The 20,000-nt window shown below is 39.7% G+C and overlaps 2 long non-coding RNA genes and 1 pseudogene across 2 annotated transcripts; 1 reads left to right on the plus strand and 2 right to left on the minus strand.

The window, feature by feature from the left end:
* LOC109849542 lies at positions 594–1,025 on the minus strand. The gene is made up of 3 exons (XR_002249158.1): positions 997–1,025; positions 752–879; positions 594–666 (listed from the first exon to the last, which is right to left on the minus strand). It is a non-coding gene; the product is annotated as an uncharacterized LOC109849542 (long non-coding RNA).
* On the plus strand, positions 5,076–6,735 carry LOC109849956 (annotated as a pseudogene).
* Positions 9,947–12,188, minus strand: LOC109849957. The gene is made up of 4 exons (XR_002249288.1): positions 11,942–12,188; positions 11,718–11,817; positions 10,590–10,653; positions 9,947–10,443 (listed from the first exon to the last, which is right to left on the minus strand). It is a non-coding gene; the product is annotated as an uncharacterized LOC109849957 (long non-coding RNA).

A 20,000-nucleotide genomic window follows, 5' to 3' on the forward strand; every position in this document is an offset into this window, starting at 1 on the left:
AGTATTGAGTCGACTCACAAATTGATGCGTAGTTTACATTTTGTTTCTGCTGAGTCGACTCATGACAGTCATGAGTCGACCCATCAGGTTGAGTCGACTCATAACTGTCATAAGTCGACTCACAAAGTGTGCTGGAATATGTGTTTTGTTTCTGCTGAGTCGACCCATGATATTATGAGTCGACCCATGGTTTATGAGTCGACTCGTGAATTTTATGAGTCGACCCATTTGTTGGTCTTTTTACTTGGGTTCTTGCTGATATTTTGGGATGTCATAAATAACCCAGTGCATAAAACATTCTGGCCAATGATTTTGAATTGACTATTCAAGTTTACAAAGTTTTTAAGAGATTGACAAACGTTGCATGCATATCCGGACAAACTATATACAACATTGCGTATCAAGGAGATTGACAAACTATATACAAGATTGCATTTCCAAACAAGCTATATATACAAGATTGCATTTCCAAACTTGCATTTTCAAAAAAACTGTATACAACCGGGGAATATATACAAGATTGCATCATTGGCATATATATATATATATATACAAATACTTTACAAATCAATTCCCAAAATATATTTGTACACAAAAAATATTGGATATCACAATTGGCATGTAGCAACCGGGGAATTGGTCTTGAGGATCATGTTGGTTGATTTCCTGAAAGCAAAATATAAGCGGATCAAAAGAACAATAGATTTCGATATAAGCGTTTCAATGAACATTACACGTATAGAAAATATACCTTCAAATAGAAATAGAGCAACAATACGAGCTCTATGTCTTGCACAATCCTTTTGGTCAATTGCAATTGGTTGACCGGATATGAGGCTAAACATGTACGCCATCAAGAACACCCCGCAATCCAAGCTTCTGCAAGTTCAAAAGTTTGCAATATCAATATAACACTCTTGGCCCGCAATATGTAGTCTCTATGTGAGTGTTAGCACAAACGAAAAAAGAACATATGAATAAGTCGAATACACTAACCCCCGTTGTTGAGGTACATCAACACTTTCTACCTCCTGAATCGAAGTAATGTCTAAGTTCCAAGCATCGGGAATGGTAGAAATAAGCTTCACCCTAAACTCATTAGCATCGGACATATAACCACGGAGGGAAGAATAATGATAAAATCTCTTCTCCTTTACAAAGAACACCAACATATGCCAATGAAATGAAGTTAGGAGTGGGAAAATAATCTTATCAAGTTCTTGGAATCGAGTTGTCGTTATTGGCTTAAACATTCGATCCACACTTGACGGATTATTTTCATTGATGCATCTCTAAAAAAATAAAGAAAGTTAAGAGTAAGTATTTAATATAGCTTATGAATATTACTTATAATCTCGGATTGGATTTCTACTTACGGTTACCCATGGACTACATATGTGTATGTCTTTCGCATAGTTTGCACGCGTCTCCATTAACCTATTTAACAAGACAACATAGGAGGCTATAACCTGAAATGTAGATAATAAATTTGTAAATATTCATGTTATATACTAACGTGAACACTAATATTTACATAATTTCAGCTTGCAGCAGAAGATCGTTTATCAGTTATGCGGCCCTCAGATTAGTAACCATTGCATATATGACTGAATTGTGGAGGCATAAGATGTGTTATTGTATCAATATCAAAAGCATGTACAGTGCTCTATATGTGTGTTATTGTATCAAATATCAAAAGCATGTGGAGGCATAAGATGTGTTATTGTATCAAATATCAGTCATACGCTTCTATGTGATTTCTGGTACAGAAAATACTCTATATGTGTGTGCATGTGTGCGTGTTTATGTATATTTGTGTGAAGCATGAAAAGAACGGATACTTACGTCACAGCTAATTGCCTCTCCTTTAAGTAACTCCAATGCATCTTTACGTGTCATCAACGCATCTCTAGATGACCACACTAATGTCTCACTACATATGAAACAAATACATAACATGTATTAATGAAAAAACTTAGTACAGGTTGAAAAGTAAATAAGTAAATCATTCAAAATACTTACGCGGCCATATTCTCCTTCCAAAAGTTATCTAGTAGTTCTCTCTCCTCATCCATTACTTCCTTCCTTCCCGGATAATTTGGTCGTCCTTTTCTACTAACAAGTGGAACAAAAGGAGACCGCATTGATGGCCCAGCATGCCGAGATCTAGAGAGAACTGTTCTTTTGATGGAAGGGGTTTTACGCATGCCTTCAATCAACGTAACATCGCGCGGGCTAAGAATAAAGGCGTCGTCATCCACTTCCATTGAATCCATGCCCACTTGATCCTTCCCACCATCCTCACCATCATCTTTCTCTACATTCAATCTATCAACGTCTTTACCAACCTCATCATCCCCGCCGACATCCTCCTCCATATCTCCACCATTCCCCTCCTCATCTTCCTCATTCCCGCCATCAACTCCCTCCTTATCCTCCTCATGCCCCTCATTAGCCCCCTCCGCACCCTCCTCTTTCCCCTCATTTTTTCGCTCCTCATCACCATCATCACTATCATCCCCATCTTCCTCATCATCCTCATCATCCTCATTTCCTCCATCACTATCCACATCCTCTTCCTCATCACCAAATTTGTCCCTCCTTATCTTCAACAGAAGGTCTAATTCCACCCGTTTTTCAAGTATGAGCTGATCCAACTCAGCTTTGGTGATTACCTACACATAAATAACCCAAGTAAAGTTCAATTCATGGATGAACATCAAATAAAAATCATGGAGAGCAATTAACTAACATGGAATAAAAATAAAAATGGAAATATATATACCTCTCTCTCTCTCTCTTCAATCTTGAAGGGGCAGTGGATGTAGTGGCAGCTTGTCTCTTTTCAAATTTGTTAGCCCTTGACTCAACACCATGCTTCCTAAAATTAGCCGGATCTCTAATTAAATCTTGAACTGTACTCCTCCGTAAAGATCCCGTGCCCTTGTGGAAGCTTAGGATGGGTGGTAGGGATTCTGCTCCTACACGAAGGCGTAATTGTCCCACAAGCTCATAAAACCAAACCTGTGAGAAAAGGAAAATTTTAGCTCAACAATAAACATGACTAAATGAATTAATATATACAATGTAGAATGACATTAAAATGTAGTAAATGTTAACTTACCATCAAAACCGAGGCAAAACCCCCCATATAACCACCTCTAGATCGATTTCCCTCAAATCTCTTAGTGATGGTTTTCTTAGCCTTAATCATCTCGGTACACAACACATTGTATACTAATTCAGCCCAATTATACTCCTTAAGAGTGCCCAATTTCTCAGCATATCTAAATGCAAACAAGGGACAACTCATACTAGCTTGGGGGCATAATATAAAGCCAATAATGAAAGCCACGAGCATATGTGGCAAAAGAGGATCTCTACGCTCGGCCATCTGCTTGATAAGTTCACCCATCCTATCTCTTCTAGCACACACAACCTTCTTCTTACCCTCGTCAATTTTCTTCTTTCCTTTTCTAGTCACACGCTTACTATCTTCTTCAATTTCAGCCGCGGTACTATATGAAAGCACAAGCTTGTAGATTGTATCGCGATCACTTCTATGAAACCGCGTGTCTACTATAGATCCTCCCATCGGAAGACCCGTGATTCTCCCAACTTCTTCAACATCAAAGGAGGTCCATTTTCCTCCAATTTTGAAACTACTTTTTTCGACATTAAATACTCCCAACAAACAATCCACTATAACTGGTTGCACTGGAAGATCTGGAACATCTAAGTAGCCATAAAATGGAGTGTCACGAAGGGCAATTCGTTGATCTTCCGATAAATAAGTAGAAATCTGATTTTGAAGGTCCCGGAAGTACCCAATGTTCGATGGAATTCGCACTAAAGCCATGAGATAGAATTTTCTGCAACCATAAAACATAAGGCGACTTTAGTTGTCTATCATATTTACAGACAAAATTGTATCAAATGTTTACAGAATCAGATGTTTACAGACAAAATTGTATCATATTTACAAACAAAATTGTAACAGACAATCTCAATACTCAAATTACCACGCTTTAGCTTTATATCAACCTATTTACAGCCTATGATATTTTTTCCTCTTCTCGCTCAGTGAAATGTAGCAAATGTTAACATATGTACAATAACAGACATTTGTATCAAACTTTACATGTCCCAGAATTGGGACTGAATATACGCAAAAATATACGCAAAAATTTATGAATTCAAAACAATATAAACGCAACAACTAATTTAAAATTGTTGAGTTTAAGAGCCAATAATTATCTATGCAGTCAATATCCAAATATCAAAAATAAAAAAGTTCGACGGCAACCCAGCCAATGCTCGTGAGAAATCAATACCTGAAACAGGACGGCAATGATGACTGGGACGGGCAACAACGGCGACTGCGAGAGCTGGGTCACGGCGACGGAGTCTACTGCATGAGCGGGCGACGGAGTCGACGGCGACAGCTGGGTCACGGCGGCAGGAGCGGGCGACGGGGATTTCGGCAAGAGCTGGGTCACGGCGGCGAAGCTGGTCACGGCGACGGCTATTCGAGCGGCGGCGGGAGGAGAGGCGACGAGTCGACAGGCGATAGCTTGGGATCACGGCGGGCGGAGGGGGCGACGGGAATTATCGGCAGAGGCTGGTACGGCGGGGAAGCGGTCACGGCGACGCCTAATTCGACGGAGGCGGGAGAGGGCGACGGTCACGGTGCTAACGGCGGGTCGAAGGCTGGTCCAGCGGCGACGGGGATTTTTTTTTTCTTCAATTTAGGAATCCGGTGAAAGGGAATTTTGAGGAGAGAGACGTTTATATGGGGAAAGGGGAAAGGGTACTTTAGGGCTTTTACCTTGCTTCTGTATAAATACAATAACTAAATGTATTGTATTTTAGAATTTGGGTTTAAAGATAAATACAGAAAGATAGTTGGGCTTAGAGATACAAACAATATTGGGTGGGTTTAAAAATAAATGGGAGTAAACAAATGGACCTAAAAGTAAAAATCCCTAAATTATATTGTTGACTAGCGTGCGCGGATTTGATTTTGATCTGGCCGTCAAAACTGAACTGAACTGATATACGTACAGATATCAAATGTATGGATGTGTGCCTTTCTCTACGAATAATAATTACCACCAGCGATCAACCGCTTCTCATTCATTCCCATCCCTTGATATAAGTACTAGGAGACCCCTCTCTCTCCCTCTCCCGGTCGTGTGTCTGCGTGGCCGCCGCAATCTTATTCTAGGGTTAGGGTTTGTTCGTTCTTGTCGATTTTATCATCAATTTATTTTCTTCTCCTCCCTTGGCTTGGGGGCGTAATTTCTGGATTTTATTTGATATATTAATTTTTGTTTTGTTTGATAGGAAGACCTATTAAGAGAAAAGATCTGTATTGTATCCATCCTTTCATAGGATAAAGATCATCATCATCAGAATAAGAAGAAGATGTCGTCTGACAGCGGCGTGGTCACCGTGTACGGGAACGGAGCGGCTCTGTCGGAGCCCAAGAAGTCGTCGACCTTCTCGGTGAAGGTTGGATTGGCCCAGATGTTGAGGGGAGGAGTCATCATGGACGTCGTCAACGCCGAGCAGGCCCGGATCGCTGAGGAGGCGGGTGCCTGCGCTGTCATGGCCCTCGAACGCGTCCCTGCTGACATCCGGGCCCAGGGGGGCGTCGCCCGCATGAGCGATCCGGGGCTCATCAAGGAGTATCAAGCAGGCCGTCAGCATCCCCGTCATGGCCAAGGCCGCGCATCCTGCCTTTCGTGAGGCCCAGATCCTGGAGGCATTGGCAAATCGACTACGTTGACGGAGCGAGGTCCTCACCCCTGCAGACGACGACACCAGCATCAACAAGCACCAACTTCCGCGTCCCTTCGTCTGCGGCTGCCGCAACCTTGGGGAGGCCGCTGGCCGCAGGAATCGTGAGGGGGGCCGCTATGATCAGGAGCGCAAGGGGAGGCTGGCAGGCCTGGGGAAAAACGTGTGGAGGCGCGGTCGCGCCACGTCAGATCCGTGTGGGGACATCCGGTCGGCGTGGCGCAAATGGACGACGACGAGGTTTTTTTTTCCCCGCCCTCCTTTGCCAAGGCGGCATCCGCCGCTTCCTACGACCTGCGTGATGCAGACGGCAGCTCGGAAGGCTCCCTGTCGTCCACTTTGCAGCCGGGGTGTTGGCCAACCCCCGCCGATGCATCGCCCTGCATGATGCAGCTCGGATGCGATGGGGTTTTTGCTTTGGCGTCCGGCGTTTTTCAAGAGTGGGGAGCCCTGCTCGCAAGCTCGGCTAATCGTCCAGGGCTTGTCACTGCACTAACAGTGACGCCTGAAGATCCTACGGGAGTCAGGCTGTGGCCTTGGGAGGCAATGGTCGGGATCAATGCTCAAATCGATGCCAAGGTCGAGAGGTTCGCCAGCCGCTCTGAATAATATGTCAAACCATGCTACTACTAATAAATACAAGAGGCGTCTGAGGTGGAGAAGAACGTCAATCCTGCTTATTTGCTTGCACTCCCTATTCTATCTGCCCTCAGCTCGTTAAAATTATTCCGTGTCAGATTAATTTATAGTTTATTTCTCAAAACGTCTGCTTAATTGCTTGCTTTTCCCCTCCTAGCAGCAGCACGAGCATCGTCTGATAACTAGATAAATTTGTTTTCCTTGGGATACCTGTTAGTCCTTCCTATTTAATATCTGAGTTCTTGCTCAATATACTACAATTTGCTTATTTTATCCTAATCAGCTTTTCTCTTCTATGTCGAATTATACCGATGGGTATTGCTTCTCTCTTAATCAGCGATGTTCTTGTCGATTCAGAGCTGTTGGATTGTGAAATGACTTTGGTGATATTTCAATCGTTTCTCTAGATGATTCTTCCATCTTAAGATAAGGACATTGAGCACAATTGAATGTCTGTCAAGAGTTCAAAAAGCTTAAACTCGATTACCAAAGGGTTTTCTAGGAACCGATGTCAACATATATATATATATATATATATATATACACACACACACCATAGTTTTTGTGGGAACATATGACTGTTTTTAGCAGCGATTTTATTGATATGTTCTTTATTGTATTAGCTTGTCTTTTATTTTAAAGAGATGTTTGATCGATGACATTGGGGCATATAATACCAGGATGCTCCATGCTAGCACCTCCGGACCACAAATTGATTTCAACTCTGATGAGTTTACATTAATGTTATATGACATCTTAGGTTGGTAATTTCAACATATGTTGAAGAATGCTTAACATGTAGATTGGTGAGGTTCATGATTAAGTGTGAAGATGGAAAGGACGCTTGAAAATGATTTATTGAGGTATCATATCAATTGATGAATTCGAGAAGATTTACAGCCTTCATATATCATAGCAATTGTGTTCTCTGTTTGAAGTTTGTGAATTTTGAAAGAGGGTGCTGGCTCGTCTTTCTTTTTCATGATACGGTGGTTTGTTGACTATCAAGCTTTTATGTGCACGATGATATGGCGACACAAGAGAATATTTTGGAAAATGATTAGGAATGTATCTCAGAATTCTGGTACTGAGGATCCAGCTTTGGATAGGGGAGCATCCTATGTCAATCAAGCATGATGCAGCGAAGGAAGCTTTGTGTTTACTACTGCTGCTGGACCTATATGAGCGTAGCATGCATCTCTGTATCGTGTATTAGATGTAGTTCATTTCCAATGAAAATAGTGTTCTTCAGTAGGAGCTTTGCTGAGAGGAGATATGAAAGCCAGCATATATTTATTCTTTGGTTTAGAGCCTGTTGAGCACGCACTTGATTATCATTCTTCTGCTTCTGTTGGTTGTTGCACTGTTTTTTTTTATCAAATGCAATGTGTGTGTACTTAGGTGCTCGGTTGTGCCGTACACTGTTAGATAAATAGAAGCTCCGTTCCTGTACACCGTCAGATAATTTATAGCATCTTATTATATAGGGTTTTTTATTTCTAGGCCCATTTGTTTACTTATCTTTACCTATAAACCCAATCATTATTTTTTGTATTCTTAAACCCAATTTTCTTTTTGTTTTTGTCTTTAAACCCAATTTCTAAAATACAGTATATACAACACTTGTATTTATACACCAACATGATAAAATCTCCAAAATACCCCTTTCAATACCCTACTTAAACCAGCCCCCCTTCTCTCTCCTCATTTTCCTTCTTCCTCAAGTCTTTGTCTTCCTCCTCCGATCCCACCTCTGGAAGGCGCGGCAGGCGGCGAGGATCTTGCGGTGGAGGCGCGGCTTGAGGAGGCAGCGATGGAGGCGGAGGTGGTGGGCAAGGGAGACGCGGGCTGGCCGGTGCGTTGGGCTTGGCGGGTTGTTTTGGCGTGGCTGAGGAAGGTGAACAGAGGAGATGGAGTGGGCGGTGAGTCGGGTTCGGGGAAGAAGGCAAGGGTGAGCGGCGTTGCGGGTGGCGGAGGAGGCCGGAGGTAGCGTTGAGGGAGGTGGTGAACGGAGGTGGTGCTCGGTGTGGTGGGGGAGAGGTGTTAGGGCGCGGAGCATGGATCTGGGGAAGCTTGGCGTCGAGGCTTGGACGGACCTGGGTGGCGGGTGATGGAGGGCAGCGGTTTGGGCGTCAACGAGGTGATTGCGGCGGTGGTCGAGGGCGTCAACGGGACAGGGAGGAGCTTGGGGCGGTTCTGGAGCTTGTCTTGAAGATTGTGAAATTTTGGAGTTTTCCTTGAAGATTTGTGTAATTTTGGAGTTTGATTTGTAACATATTGTTTTAGATTGTAAGTTTTTGAAAGTAGATAATGAAAGTGTTGATAGTGCAATTTCGTTATTGTAGAATTTTGTGCAATTTTGGAGTTTGTAAGACTGGAATTTTGTGCAATTTTGGCAATTTTGTGAGTGCTATTTTGTGAAATTTTATGAGTGTTATACACTTACAGGATAACCCGCTACACTTACAGAATAACCCGCTACACTTACAGGATAACCTGTCGCACTTACGATGTAACCCGCTACACTTACAGGATAACCCGCTACACTTACAGTGTAACCCGCTACACTTTCAAGATAACCCGCTACACTTACACGATAACCCGCTACACTTACACGATAACCCGCTACACTTACACGATAACCCGCTACACTTACACGATAACCCGCTACACTTACACGATAACCCGCTACACTTACACGATAACCCGCTACACTTACACGATAACCCGCTACACTTACACGATAACCCGCTACACTTACACGATAACCCGCTACACTTACACGATAACCCGCTACACTTACACGATAACCCGCTACACTTACACGATAACCCGCTACACTTACACGATAACCCGCTACACTTACACGATAACCCGCTACACTTACACGATAACCCGCTACACTTACACGATAACCCGCTACACTTACACGATAACCCGCTACACTTACACGATAACCCGCTACACTTACACGATAACCCGCTACACTTACACGATAACCCGCTACACTTACACGATAACCCGCTACACTTACACGATAACCCGCTACACTTACACGATAACCCGCTACACTTACACGATAACCCGCTACACTTACACGATAACCCGCTACACTTACACGATAACCCGCTACACTTACACGATAACCCGCTACACTTACACGATAACCCGCTACACTTACACGATAACCCGCTACACTTACACGATAACCCGCTACACTTACACGATAACCCGCTACACTTACAGGATAACCCGCTATACTTACGGGATAAGTGTAACCCGCTACACTTACAGGATAGCCCGCTACACTTACAATGTAACCCGCTACATTTACATGATAGCCCGCTACACTTACAGTGTATCCCGCTACACTTACACGATAACCCGCTATACTTACAGGATAACCCGCTATACTTACACGATAACCCGCTACACTTACAGTGTAACCCGCTACACTTACAGTGTAACCCGCTACACTTACAGTATAACCCGCTACACTTTCAATCACAAACATAGATATGTTACAAAACATCCTCTACACTTAACACGGTACATTTTCAATCACAAACACCATCACAAGCTGAAATATGCTACAAACTCACCACTAAATTCAGTCACAAGTTGAGAGATCAAACAAATTTTAACAATGACCAATTTTAACATCCTCGCCTATATGTTACAAAACATCCTCGCATATTACAAAACATCCTCGCATATATGTTACACTTGCAACACAAATTGAGATATGTTACAAAACATCCTCACATATATGGTACAAAACATCCTCACACGTATTTCAGATACATTCACAGTCACAAACATAGCCAAAAGCTGAGGAATGTTAAAAAACATAGATTCACCATAAAGACTGCCAAAAGGGGTTATTCATCCTCATAGTTTTCAACCCGTTCAACAGCCCACCAATCTTCGAAGGATCAGTAAGCTTCAAAGGGCCAAACTCCATCAAGTGAAGCAAGAAACAATTGGTGACCCTTTTTAACCCTGAAAAAAATTAGAATGTTAAACAACCAGCCATCAATAGAAATTTTTTTGTCAGAGTTTAGAAAACCACAAACTACAATCCAAATATCCAAAATGTAATTTATATTGTTTAGTTGAATGCAACATCCTATACAAGAAATATTTACCATGATCCACTAAGAACCTACTGCAGCTCTCGAGAATCAAATCGAGCTCCTTGATCAGCTCCTCCTGTAATTTATATGGTTGAAAATGTACTTAATTAGTCATCATGCGCTGATCAACAAAACATAATAATTTTAAGTTCTGATCAACAAAACATAATAATTTTAAGTTCTGATCAACAAAACATAATAATTTTAAGTTCTGATCAACAAAACATAATAATTTTAAGTTCTGATCAACAAAACATAATAATTTTAAGTTCTGATCAACAAAACATAATAATTTTAAGTTCAATGTTTTAACATTTAGTAGGATTCTGTTTGGATAAACTTATCTATATTTATTATCAAAACAGAATTGAACACAAAACATGTTTCCCTCAAGTTAGTGATGCCCACCTCGCTCTTTACTGAACAATGAATGGCTTACATTTATTGGTTGTCATAGTTTCTGGTATAATTGTGTGATATTTGAGAGTTCAGCCTCCTCAAGTGGCTATCGAAGATGATAATTAATCACAGAAAGTTAAAGTTTTCAGTTAACTTCACTAACTCATGGATATAAGAAACATATGATCGACCAACCTAAATATTAAGAAACTACAAGATATTGGTTTGAAATTTTGCCCACACTAAAATCAACGACTCCTCACTTGTTGATAATCTATATCTGAGTGAACACTACATTAGCATGAAAAATGTGCTCTCCTCATTTTTATTCACCAAGGCTCGAAGCATATGTATTAGGTGCCGACATCCTGCTGTGCTCATCGATTTTTTTCTCTTTTTATAGCAGTAACACCAGAATATATATAGTTTTGGGGTCAAATATCAAGAATCCTTCCCCCCCCCACCCCAAACGAAAAATTAATTAAGCATGCGGCGGGTCTTTATCTAGACAGCAAAAAATTAGCAAACCACCTTTTCAAAAGGCAACTTATCCCAAATATCCACCTCCGTGATAAGAACCTGTGCCCAAAAGCGCTTTTTATTTCGAAACATAGCAGCTAATAATTTCACAAATGGAGGAAATTGATGCGACATGACAAAATTAGCAAGCACCACCAACTGAACGTCAAAATTGAACAACACCCGTAAAAAGGAAAATAAATAAATAATAATAATAATAACCTGAACAATGCTCCAAGCGACCAAGAGCTCCAGACCATCAAATGGCGCGCGTCAGAGCCATTCACCAAGCCCGGCCCCCCTCAATAGCTCCCTCTCAAATCTGTTCACCGCGCACGACCGATTAATTAAATAATTGTTCAGAGCAATAAAATAATTGGTGGGGAGGAAAGGTTTTCAAAGCAGAATCGATGGCTTGAAGAAGATCCAGGAGGGGGGAAAATTACCAGAAGAGCAAGAGGACATGATCATCAGAATTTTGAAGAGGGACGCATTTATGGAGATGACGGAAATGGGAAGGCACGAGCTGGAGAGAGAGGGACAGGGACATCGACGCCGGAGACGGGCGACGGCTAGAACGGGGCGTCGGCGGCTGGAGACGGGCGACGACGAAAAGGGGATCTCGTTTTTTCAATTTAGGGCTGTGAGATGAAATGAGGAAGATGAGAGAGATACTGGGTTTTATTGGGCCAATCAAAGGGGTATTTTGGGTTTTTACATTCATTCTGTATAAATACAAGTAATTGGGTTTAAAGACAAATACCAAAAGTGAATTGGGCTTAAAAATACAAATAATAGAACTTGGGTTTAAAGATAAATGGGAGTAAACAAATGGACCTAAAGATAAAAACCCCTATTATATATATTCAGGAAGGAGTTAGGAATTGGTATCAAGAGGTATCTTGGTTGAACAAATTATCAAAGTCTTGAGAGATCATGAGGTTATATTCTACTAGTCGATGCTAGTTTCATAGTATAGAGATGATGATTGAATATGTTGGAGGCCCAGAACCAATACTTGCTTATAACCTTTTGTTAACAGAAGATGGAAGTAGAACAAGTTTGGTGATTCCAGACAAAGTCGCTGCTGCTTTCACTCTCCAAGGAAGAAATCGTAGCTATTAATCAGAATCAAGAATCTGTTTCGTGTACTTCTTAGTAAAACAGAAGCAACCTGAGTTGTACATGCTGAAGTCGGTAATGATGTAGTACGTAATGAGTTTTTCTCCCAGCATTTTGAGCGCTCTTTATTCAAGCTGGGGCTTGAGAAATGTCACATCCAAATTAAATCATCGGAAGCAAGTTAGATTTTTTTTTTTTTTGCTTGCCGGTAGTATGTCCTGACTTGGTATCTTGTCCAAAAGTGAAATATGAAAAGGATTATAGCGAAAGTTTCACAGAAAGACCCTCTAGTATATTGAGTAATTTATCCTTTTTCTTTTCTTTTTTGAAACTGCAAGCAAAAGAAGGTGATGATGATATATCATAGAAATGTATAAGCGTTTTAGATCCTTATACGTTTTATTTGAAAAAGAAGAAGAAGAAGAAGAAGAACATATCACATATGAACTGTATCGATTCTAGAGGGAATAAAAATGATCCAACGAGCGGTAGACAAATATTCTCATAAGCAAACGGGTCGTATTATGCGGGGAACTATGGAAAAATAGAAAGGAATAAAAAAAAGGGAAAATCTTCTTTTAACCCAAAGTTTTACTCCAACTTATTTTTAAACCCACCTACTTTCATTATGATCCATACATCCAAAATACAACACCCATTTATTTATAAACCCAAAGTATCAAATACACCATATTTGTATACTGTATACAAAAAATAAAAGATAAATTCGAAATTACACTGTTCTTCTTCTTCCTCCTCCCTAATAACTACTCATGGCTCAACTCACTCTTTCTAATTATCTCCATCCCTAATAACTGTTCTTCTTCTTCCTCCTCCCTAAATTCGAAATTACACTGTTCTTCTTCTTCCTCCTCCCTAATACACCATATTTTTCTGGTTCTCCTCCCACTCAAAAAAAAAACCCCTAAAAATTCAAGGGTTTTAATCTCTTGCAATGGCGTCCAATGTCAACTTGCAGGTTCTTCTTCGCTAGATCCTTCGTTGAAGGGGGCGGTGGCAGCGGCCCTAGGACCACCACGTCCACTCAAAGCCGACCAATAGAAAACGGCATGTTAACATTTTAAAATTTTTGGGTTTTTTTGGCAATATCTTGTTAAAAATGTCTTGTTCTTATTAATTGATGGATTCTTATCAAGCTTATGTTTCAGGAAAGAGTATGTGCATAACAATTTTGCTCATATATATCTATGTTTTGGTGACTAGGTTGATGCATAGAAGGTGTTTGATGGAATGACAAAAGGGATATAGTTATTTGGACCACAACGATTAGCGGTTATGTCATATTATTGTTGGTTGAGGAGGCAATAAAGGTGGTTGATGAAATGTCCAAGAGAAGTTTGGTTTTGTGGACCGGCCCGCCATGTTAGCCCATCGGTATGCCATCCTACGCCCTCCGGTTGCTCCTCACCATTTTTTATTGTCGCCAACACCTAACGCAATGCACAGCTACCTCTCAATCAGAAACGATTCGTCAATGCATGTACACTAACTTTCCAATCAAATACATGAGAGAATCCTCCACTCTTTGCATTCGATCAGATCTTAGCATTGTTGTCACATTACAACCCAAACGGCAAATCAACAACAGCCTGCAATATGATGTACCAAGTAGTATCGAATGTATCGTGTTGTATGGAATTTTCTATATTTTGTATATATAGATGATTTGTGTGTATATTGTATCAAATGCACTATCCAATGTATCATGCTACATCAAATTTTCTATTAGAAATTTATCAGTATATCTAGTAGAAATGTACACAACGTTTCGATAGTGGTGATTTTGGATTATTTCCATTCAATCTTCAATGATTATTTTCATTCAATGTTATGTGCTTGAGTTTAGTGGTTGATAGATATGAATATCTGTAATAAATTGATGCACTGATTGAACTGAAGAAATTTTGATGGTAGGTTGTGGTAACAACAGCCTATTGGGCCATATTATGTTTCGTGTGTCCAATTATCCACCTCGACGAGGGGTCCTCGTTCAATTTTCCAGCTTTTGATAAAGTATAGCACTTTATAAGAAAGTATAGCAGCTTATTGATGAAGTATAGTACCTTATGGCAAAGTATAGCACCTTATGGCAATAGTATAGCACTTTATCGATAAAGTATAGCACCTTATAGCCTTTGGAAATTCAGCAACTTATTGCGTTGCGATAAACCAAATCAGTTTTGTTAGGGCCATGCAAACACTCAATGACCTACGCTATGTGTCGCGTGACCAATTATCCACCTCGACGAGGGGTCCTCGCTCAATTTTAAAGCTTTTGACAAAGTATAGCACTTTATGGGAAAGTATAGGACCTTATGGCCAAAGTATAATACTATATGACAAAGTATAGCACTTTATTGATAAAGTATAGCACCTTATTGACAAAGTATAGCACCTTATACTCTGGAAATTCTGCACCTTAAGTTGTCTAAAACCAAATTAGTTTTTTTTACCGCAACGCAAACACTCGATGACCTACATTACGTGTTTATTGACCAATCATCCACCGCGATGAGGGGTCCTCACGTAATTTTGAAGCTTTTGGCAAAACATAGCACTTTATGAGAAAGTATAGCACCTTATAGCCAAAGTATAGCACTATATGGCAAAGTATAGTATTTTATTGGCAAAGTATAACACCTTATTGGCAAAGTATAGCACCTTATGCTTTCTGAAAATTCTGCACCTTAAGTTGTCAAAAACCAATTCAGTTTTTTTCACCGCAACGCAAACACTCGATGACCTACGTTACGTATTTATTAACCAATCATCCACCGCGATGAGGGGTCCTCACGCAATTTTGAAGCTTTTGGCAAAGTATAGCACGATGAGGGGTCCTCACGCAATTTTGAAGCTTTTGGCAAAGTATAGCACTTTATGAGAAAGTATAGCACCTTATGGCCAAAGTATAGCACTATATGACTTTATGAGAAAGTATAGCACCTTATGGCCAAAGTATAGCACTATATGGCAAAGTATAGCACTTTATTAGCAAAATATAGCACCTTATTGGCAAAGTATAGCACCTTATGCTTTCTGGAAATTCTGCACATTAAGTTGTCTAAAACCAAATCAGTTTTTTTCACCGCAACGCAAACACTCGATGACCTACGTTACGTGTTTATTGACCAATCATCCACGCGATGAGAGGTCCTCACGCAATTTTGAAGCTTTTAGTAAAGTATAGCACTTTATGAGAAAGTATAGCACCTTATGGCCAAAGTATATCACTATATGACAAAATATAGCACTTTATTGACAAAGTATACCATCTTATTGGCAAAGTATAGCACCTTATGCTCTCTGGAAATTCTGCACCTTAAGGTGCTATACTTTGCCAATAAGGTGCTATACTTTGCCAATAAGGTGCTGTACTTTGCTATATGGTGCTATACTTTGGCCATAAGGTGCTATACTTTCTCATAAAGTGCTATTCTTTGCCAAAAGCTTCAAAATTACGTGAGGAACCCTCATCGCGGTGGATGATTGGTCAATAAACACGTAACGTAGGTCATCGAGTTTTTGCGTTGCGGTGAAAAAAACTGATTTGGTTTTTGACAACTTAAGGTGCAGAATTTCCAGAGAGCATAAGGTGCTATACTTTACCAATAAGGTGCTATACTTTGCCAATAAAGTACTATACTTTGCCATATAGTGCTATACTCTGGTCATAAGGTGCTATACTTTCTCATAAAGTGCTATTTTTTGTCAAAAGCTTCAAAATTGCGTGAGGACCCCTCATCGTGGTGGATGATTGGTCAATAAACACGTAACGTAGGTCATCGAGTGTTTGCGTTACGGTGAAAAAAACTGATTTGGTTTTTGACAACTTAAGGTGCAGAATTTCCAGAGAGCATAAGGTGCTATACTTTGCCAATAAGGTGCTATACTTTGCCAATAAAGTGCTATACTTTGCCATATAGTGTTATACTTTGGTCATAAGGTGCTATACTTTCTCATAAAGTGCTATTCTTTGCCAAAAGCTTTAAAATTGCGTGAGGACCCCTCATCGCGGTGGATGATTGGTCAATAAACACGTAACGTAGGTCATCGAGTGTTTGCGTTGCGGTGAAAAAAACTGATTTGGTTTTTGACAACTTAAGGTGCAGAATTTCCAGAGAGCATAAGGTGCTATACTTTGCCAATAAGGTGCTATACTTTGCCAATAAAGTGTTATACTTTGCCATATAGTGCTATACTTTGGCCATAAGGTGCTATACTTTCTCATAAAGTGCTATTCTTTGCCAAAAGCTTCAAAATTACGTGAGGACCCCTCATCGCGGTGAATGATTGGTCAATAAATACGTAACGTAGGTCATCGAATGTTTGCGTTGCGGTGAAAAAAACTGATTTGATTTTAGACAACTTAAGGTGCAGAATTTCCAGAGAGTATAAAGTGCTATACTTTTTCAATAAAGTGCTATACTTTGCTAATAAAGTGCTATACTTTACCATATAGTGCTATACTTTGGCCATAAGGTGCTATACTTTCCCATAAAGTGCTATACTTTGTCAAAAGCTTCTAAATTGAGCGAGAACCCCTCGTCGAGGTGGATAATTGGTCATGCGACACATAGCGTAGGTCATTGAGTGTTTGCATGGCCCTAACAAAACTGATTTGGTTTGCAACGCAATGTGTTTGCATGGCCCTAACAAAACTGATTTGGTTTGCAACGCAATAAGTTGCTGAATTTTCAAAGACCATAAGGTGCTATACTTTATTGATAAGGTGCTTGCTGAATTTTCAAAGACCATAAGGTGCTATACTTTATTGATAAGGTGCTATACTATTGCCATAAGGTACTATACTTTGCCATAAAGTGATATACTTCATCAATAAGCTGCTATACTTTCTTATAAAGTGCTATACTTTATCAAAAGCTGGAAAATTGAACAATGACCCCTCGTCGAGGTGGATAATTGGACACACGAAACATAATATGGCCCAATAGGCTGCCATCAAAACTTCTTCAGTTCAATCAGTGCATCAATTCATTACAGATATTCATATCTATCAACCACTAAACTTAAGCACATAACATTGAATGAAAATAATCCATGAAGATTGAATGGAAATAATCCAAAATCACCACTATAGGAACGTTGTATACATTTCTACTAGATATACTGATAAATTTCTAATAGAAAATTTGATGTAGCATGATACATTGGATAGTGCATTTGATACAATATACACACAAATCATCTATATATACATAATATAGAAAATTTCATACAACACGATACATTGGATACTACTTGGTACATCATATTGCAGGTTGTAGTTGATTTGCCGTTTGGGTTGCAATGTGACAACAATAATGCTAAGATCTGATCGAATGCCAAGAGTGGAGGATTCTCTTATGTATTTGATTGGAAAGTTAGTGTACATGCATTGACGAATCGTTTCTGATTGAGGGGTAGCTGTGCATTGCGTTAGGTGTTGGCGACAATAAAAAATGGTGAGGAGCAACCGGAGGGCGTAGGATGGCATACCGATGGGCTAAGATCATGACGGTCCACAAAACCAAACTTCTCTTGGACATTTCATCAACCACCTTTATTGCCTCATTGACCAACAACAATATGACATAACCGCTAATCGTTGTGGTCCAAATAACTATATCCCTTTTGTCATTCTATCGAACACCTTCTATGCATCAACCTAGTCACCAAAACATAGATATATATGAGCAAAATTATTATGCACATACTCTTTCCTGAAACATAAGCTTGATAAGAATCCATCAATTTATAAGAACAAGACATTTTTAACAAGATATTGCCAAAAAACCCAAAAATTTCAAAATGTTAACATATCATTTTCTATTGGTCGGCTTTGAGTGGACGTGGTGGTCCTAGGGCCGCTGCCACCGCCCCCTTCAACGAAGGATCTAGCGAAGAAGAACCTGCAAGTTAACATTGGACGCCATTGCAAGAAATCAAAACCCTTGAATTTTTAGGATTTTTTTTTGAGTGGGAGTAGAACCAGAAAAATATGGTGTATTAGGGAGGAGGAAGAAGAAGAACAGTGTAATTTCGAATTTAGGGAGGAGGAAGAAGAAGAACAGTTATTAGGGATGGAGATAATTAGAAAGAGTGAGTTGAGCCATGAGATTCAAACTCAAGACCACTTAAATGGTAACCACTTGGCCAACTATGGTGACAATATTATATTAAACTCCCCAGGATTTAAAATCCAGTGGAATTAGGCAAATTCTAAACTTCATGGTATTTAGAATCCCGTGAAGTTTAATTAAGGACTAAACTTCACAAGATTCTAAATCCCGTGAAGTTTTTCAACTTTATTCGCAAATTTCGACCTAGTTTCAGCCACTTGGCTGAAACTGGGTAGAAATTTGGAAAATAATTCTGAAAGAGGTCTATTTTTTTAAAAAATAAATTCCTAAAAGGGTCTAAAACGAAAATTTGTCCATCATCAATATTTGCAAAATTATCCTCATATTTGCTAGTTTACTCTCCAAATCCGATTTTTCAAAACACTAAGGGGTTGTTTGATTCATTTCCATAAAATAATAGAAATGGATTCCCTCACAAATAACCATATCCAAAAAAAATTGGATCAAAAAGGAATCCATAACTTGTGTTTGATATGGAATAATAAAGTGAAGAATAGGAAAACATATCCAAAAAACCCATGTTTGATTCATTTCCAAAGAATAAGAAAAACAACATCATAGAAAGCTTTTCCTGAGCTTTCTTGTGTTTGGTTCAAAACCCTAGAATAGGAAAGAACCTAAAAATCAGTGGATACACATACTTGTGGTAGAGTTACCCCCAGAATTTTTAACATTTCAGCAATCAAAGCTAGCAACGACTATAAAAATGACTAGTAGGGGCTGTAACAACTCAGCAAACAAAGCAAATGCAAGCCTATATAATGTATCACCATCACCCCAACACAAGTAATACTCATCTCAGCTAGCAAAGCTATTTTTTTGGCTTTTTTTTTAGGAATCATAGCAACACTGCCATTGCAGGTTGATGGAGCAGCAATGTGATAACAAACAAGAGGGTGCCACATATGAAGTTAAGTGCAAATGCAAGCTTCGAACACCCTTGAAGCTATGTGCAAATAAAAAAAATAAAGGGAGACATTATTGGGGTTTACGCTAAGTTCCCAAATAAAGAATACAACTTCTTTCAGTGGGCCGACAAAGCGGGCGAGTGCAGAAATAGAAATCATGTATCACAAAGGGAAGACATTCTTGAAGATAAAAGGTCAATAAAAACCAAAAATTTGAAGAGAGAATTGAAATTGACAGAGCATCAACTAATAATTTGAAAATGAGTGTATTGTTTTTAGTTATAATTTGTGTACTCATATTTATCTTTAAAAAT

The sequence above is a fragment of the Asparagus officinalis genome, chromosome 7 (assembly GCF_001876935.1).
Source record: "Asparagus officinalis chromosome 7, Aspof.V1, whole genome shotgun sequence".
NCBI lineage: Eukaryota > Viridiplantae > Streptophyta > Magnoliopsida > Asparagales > Asparagaceae > Asparagus > Asparagus officinalis.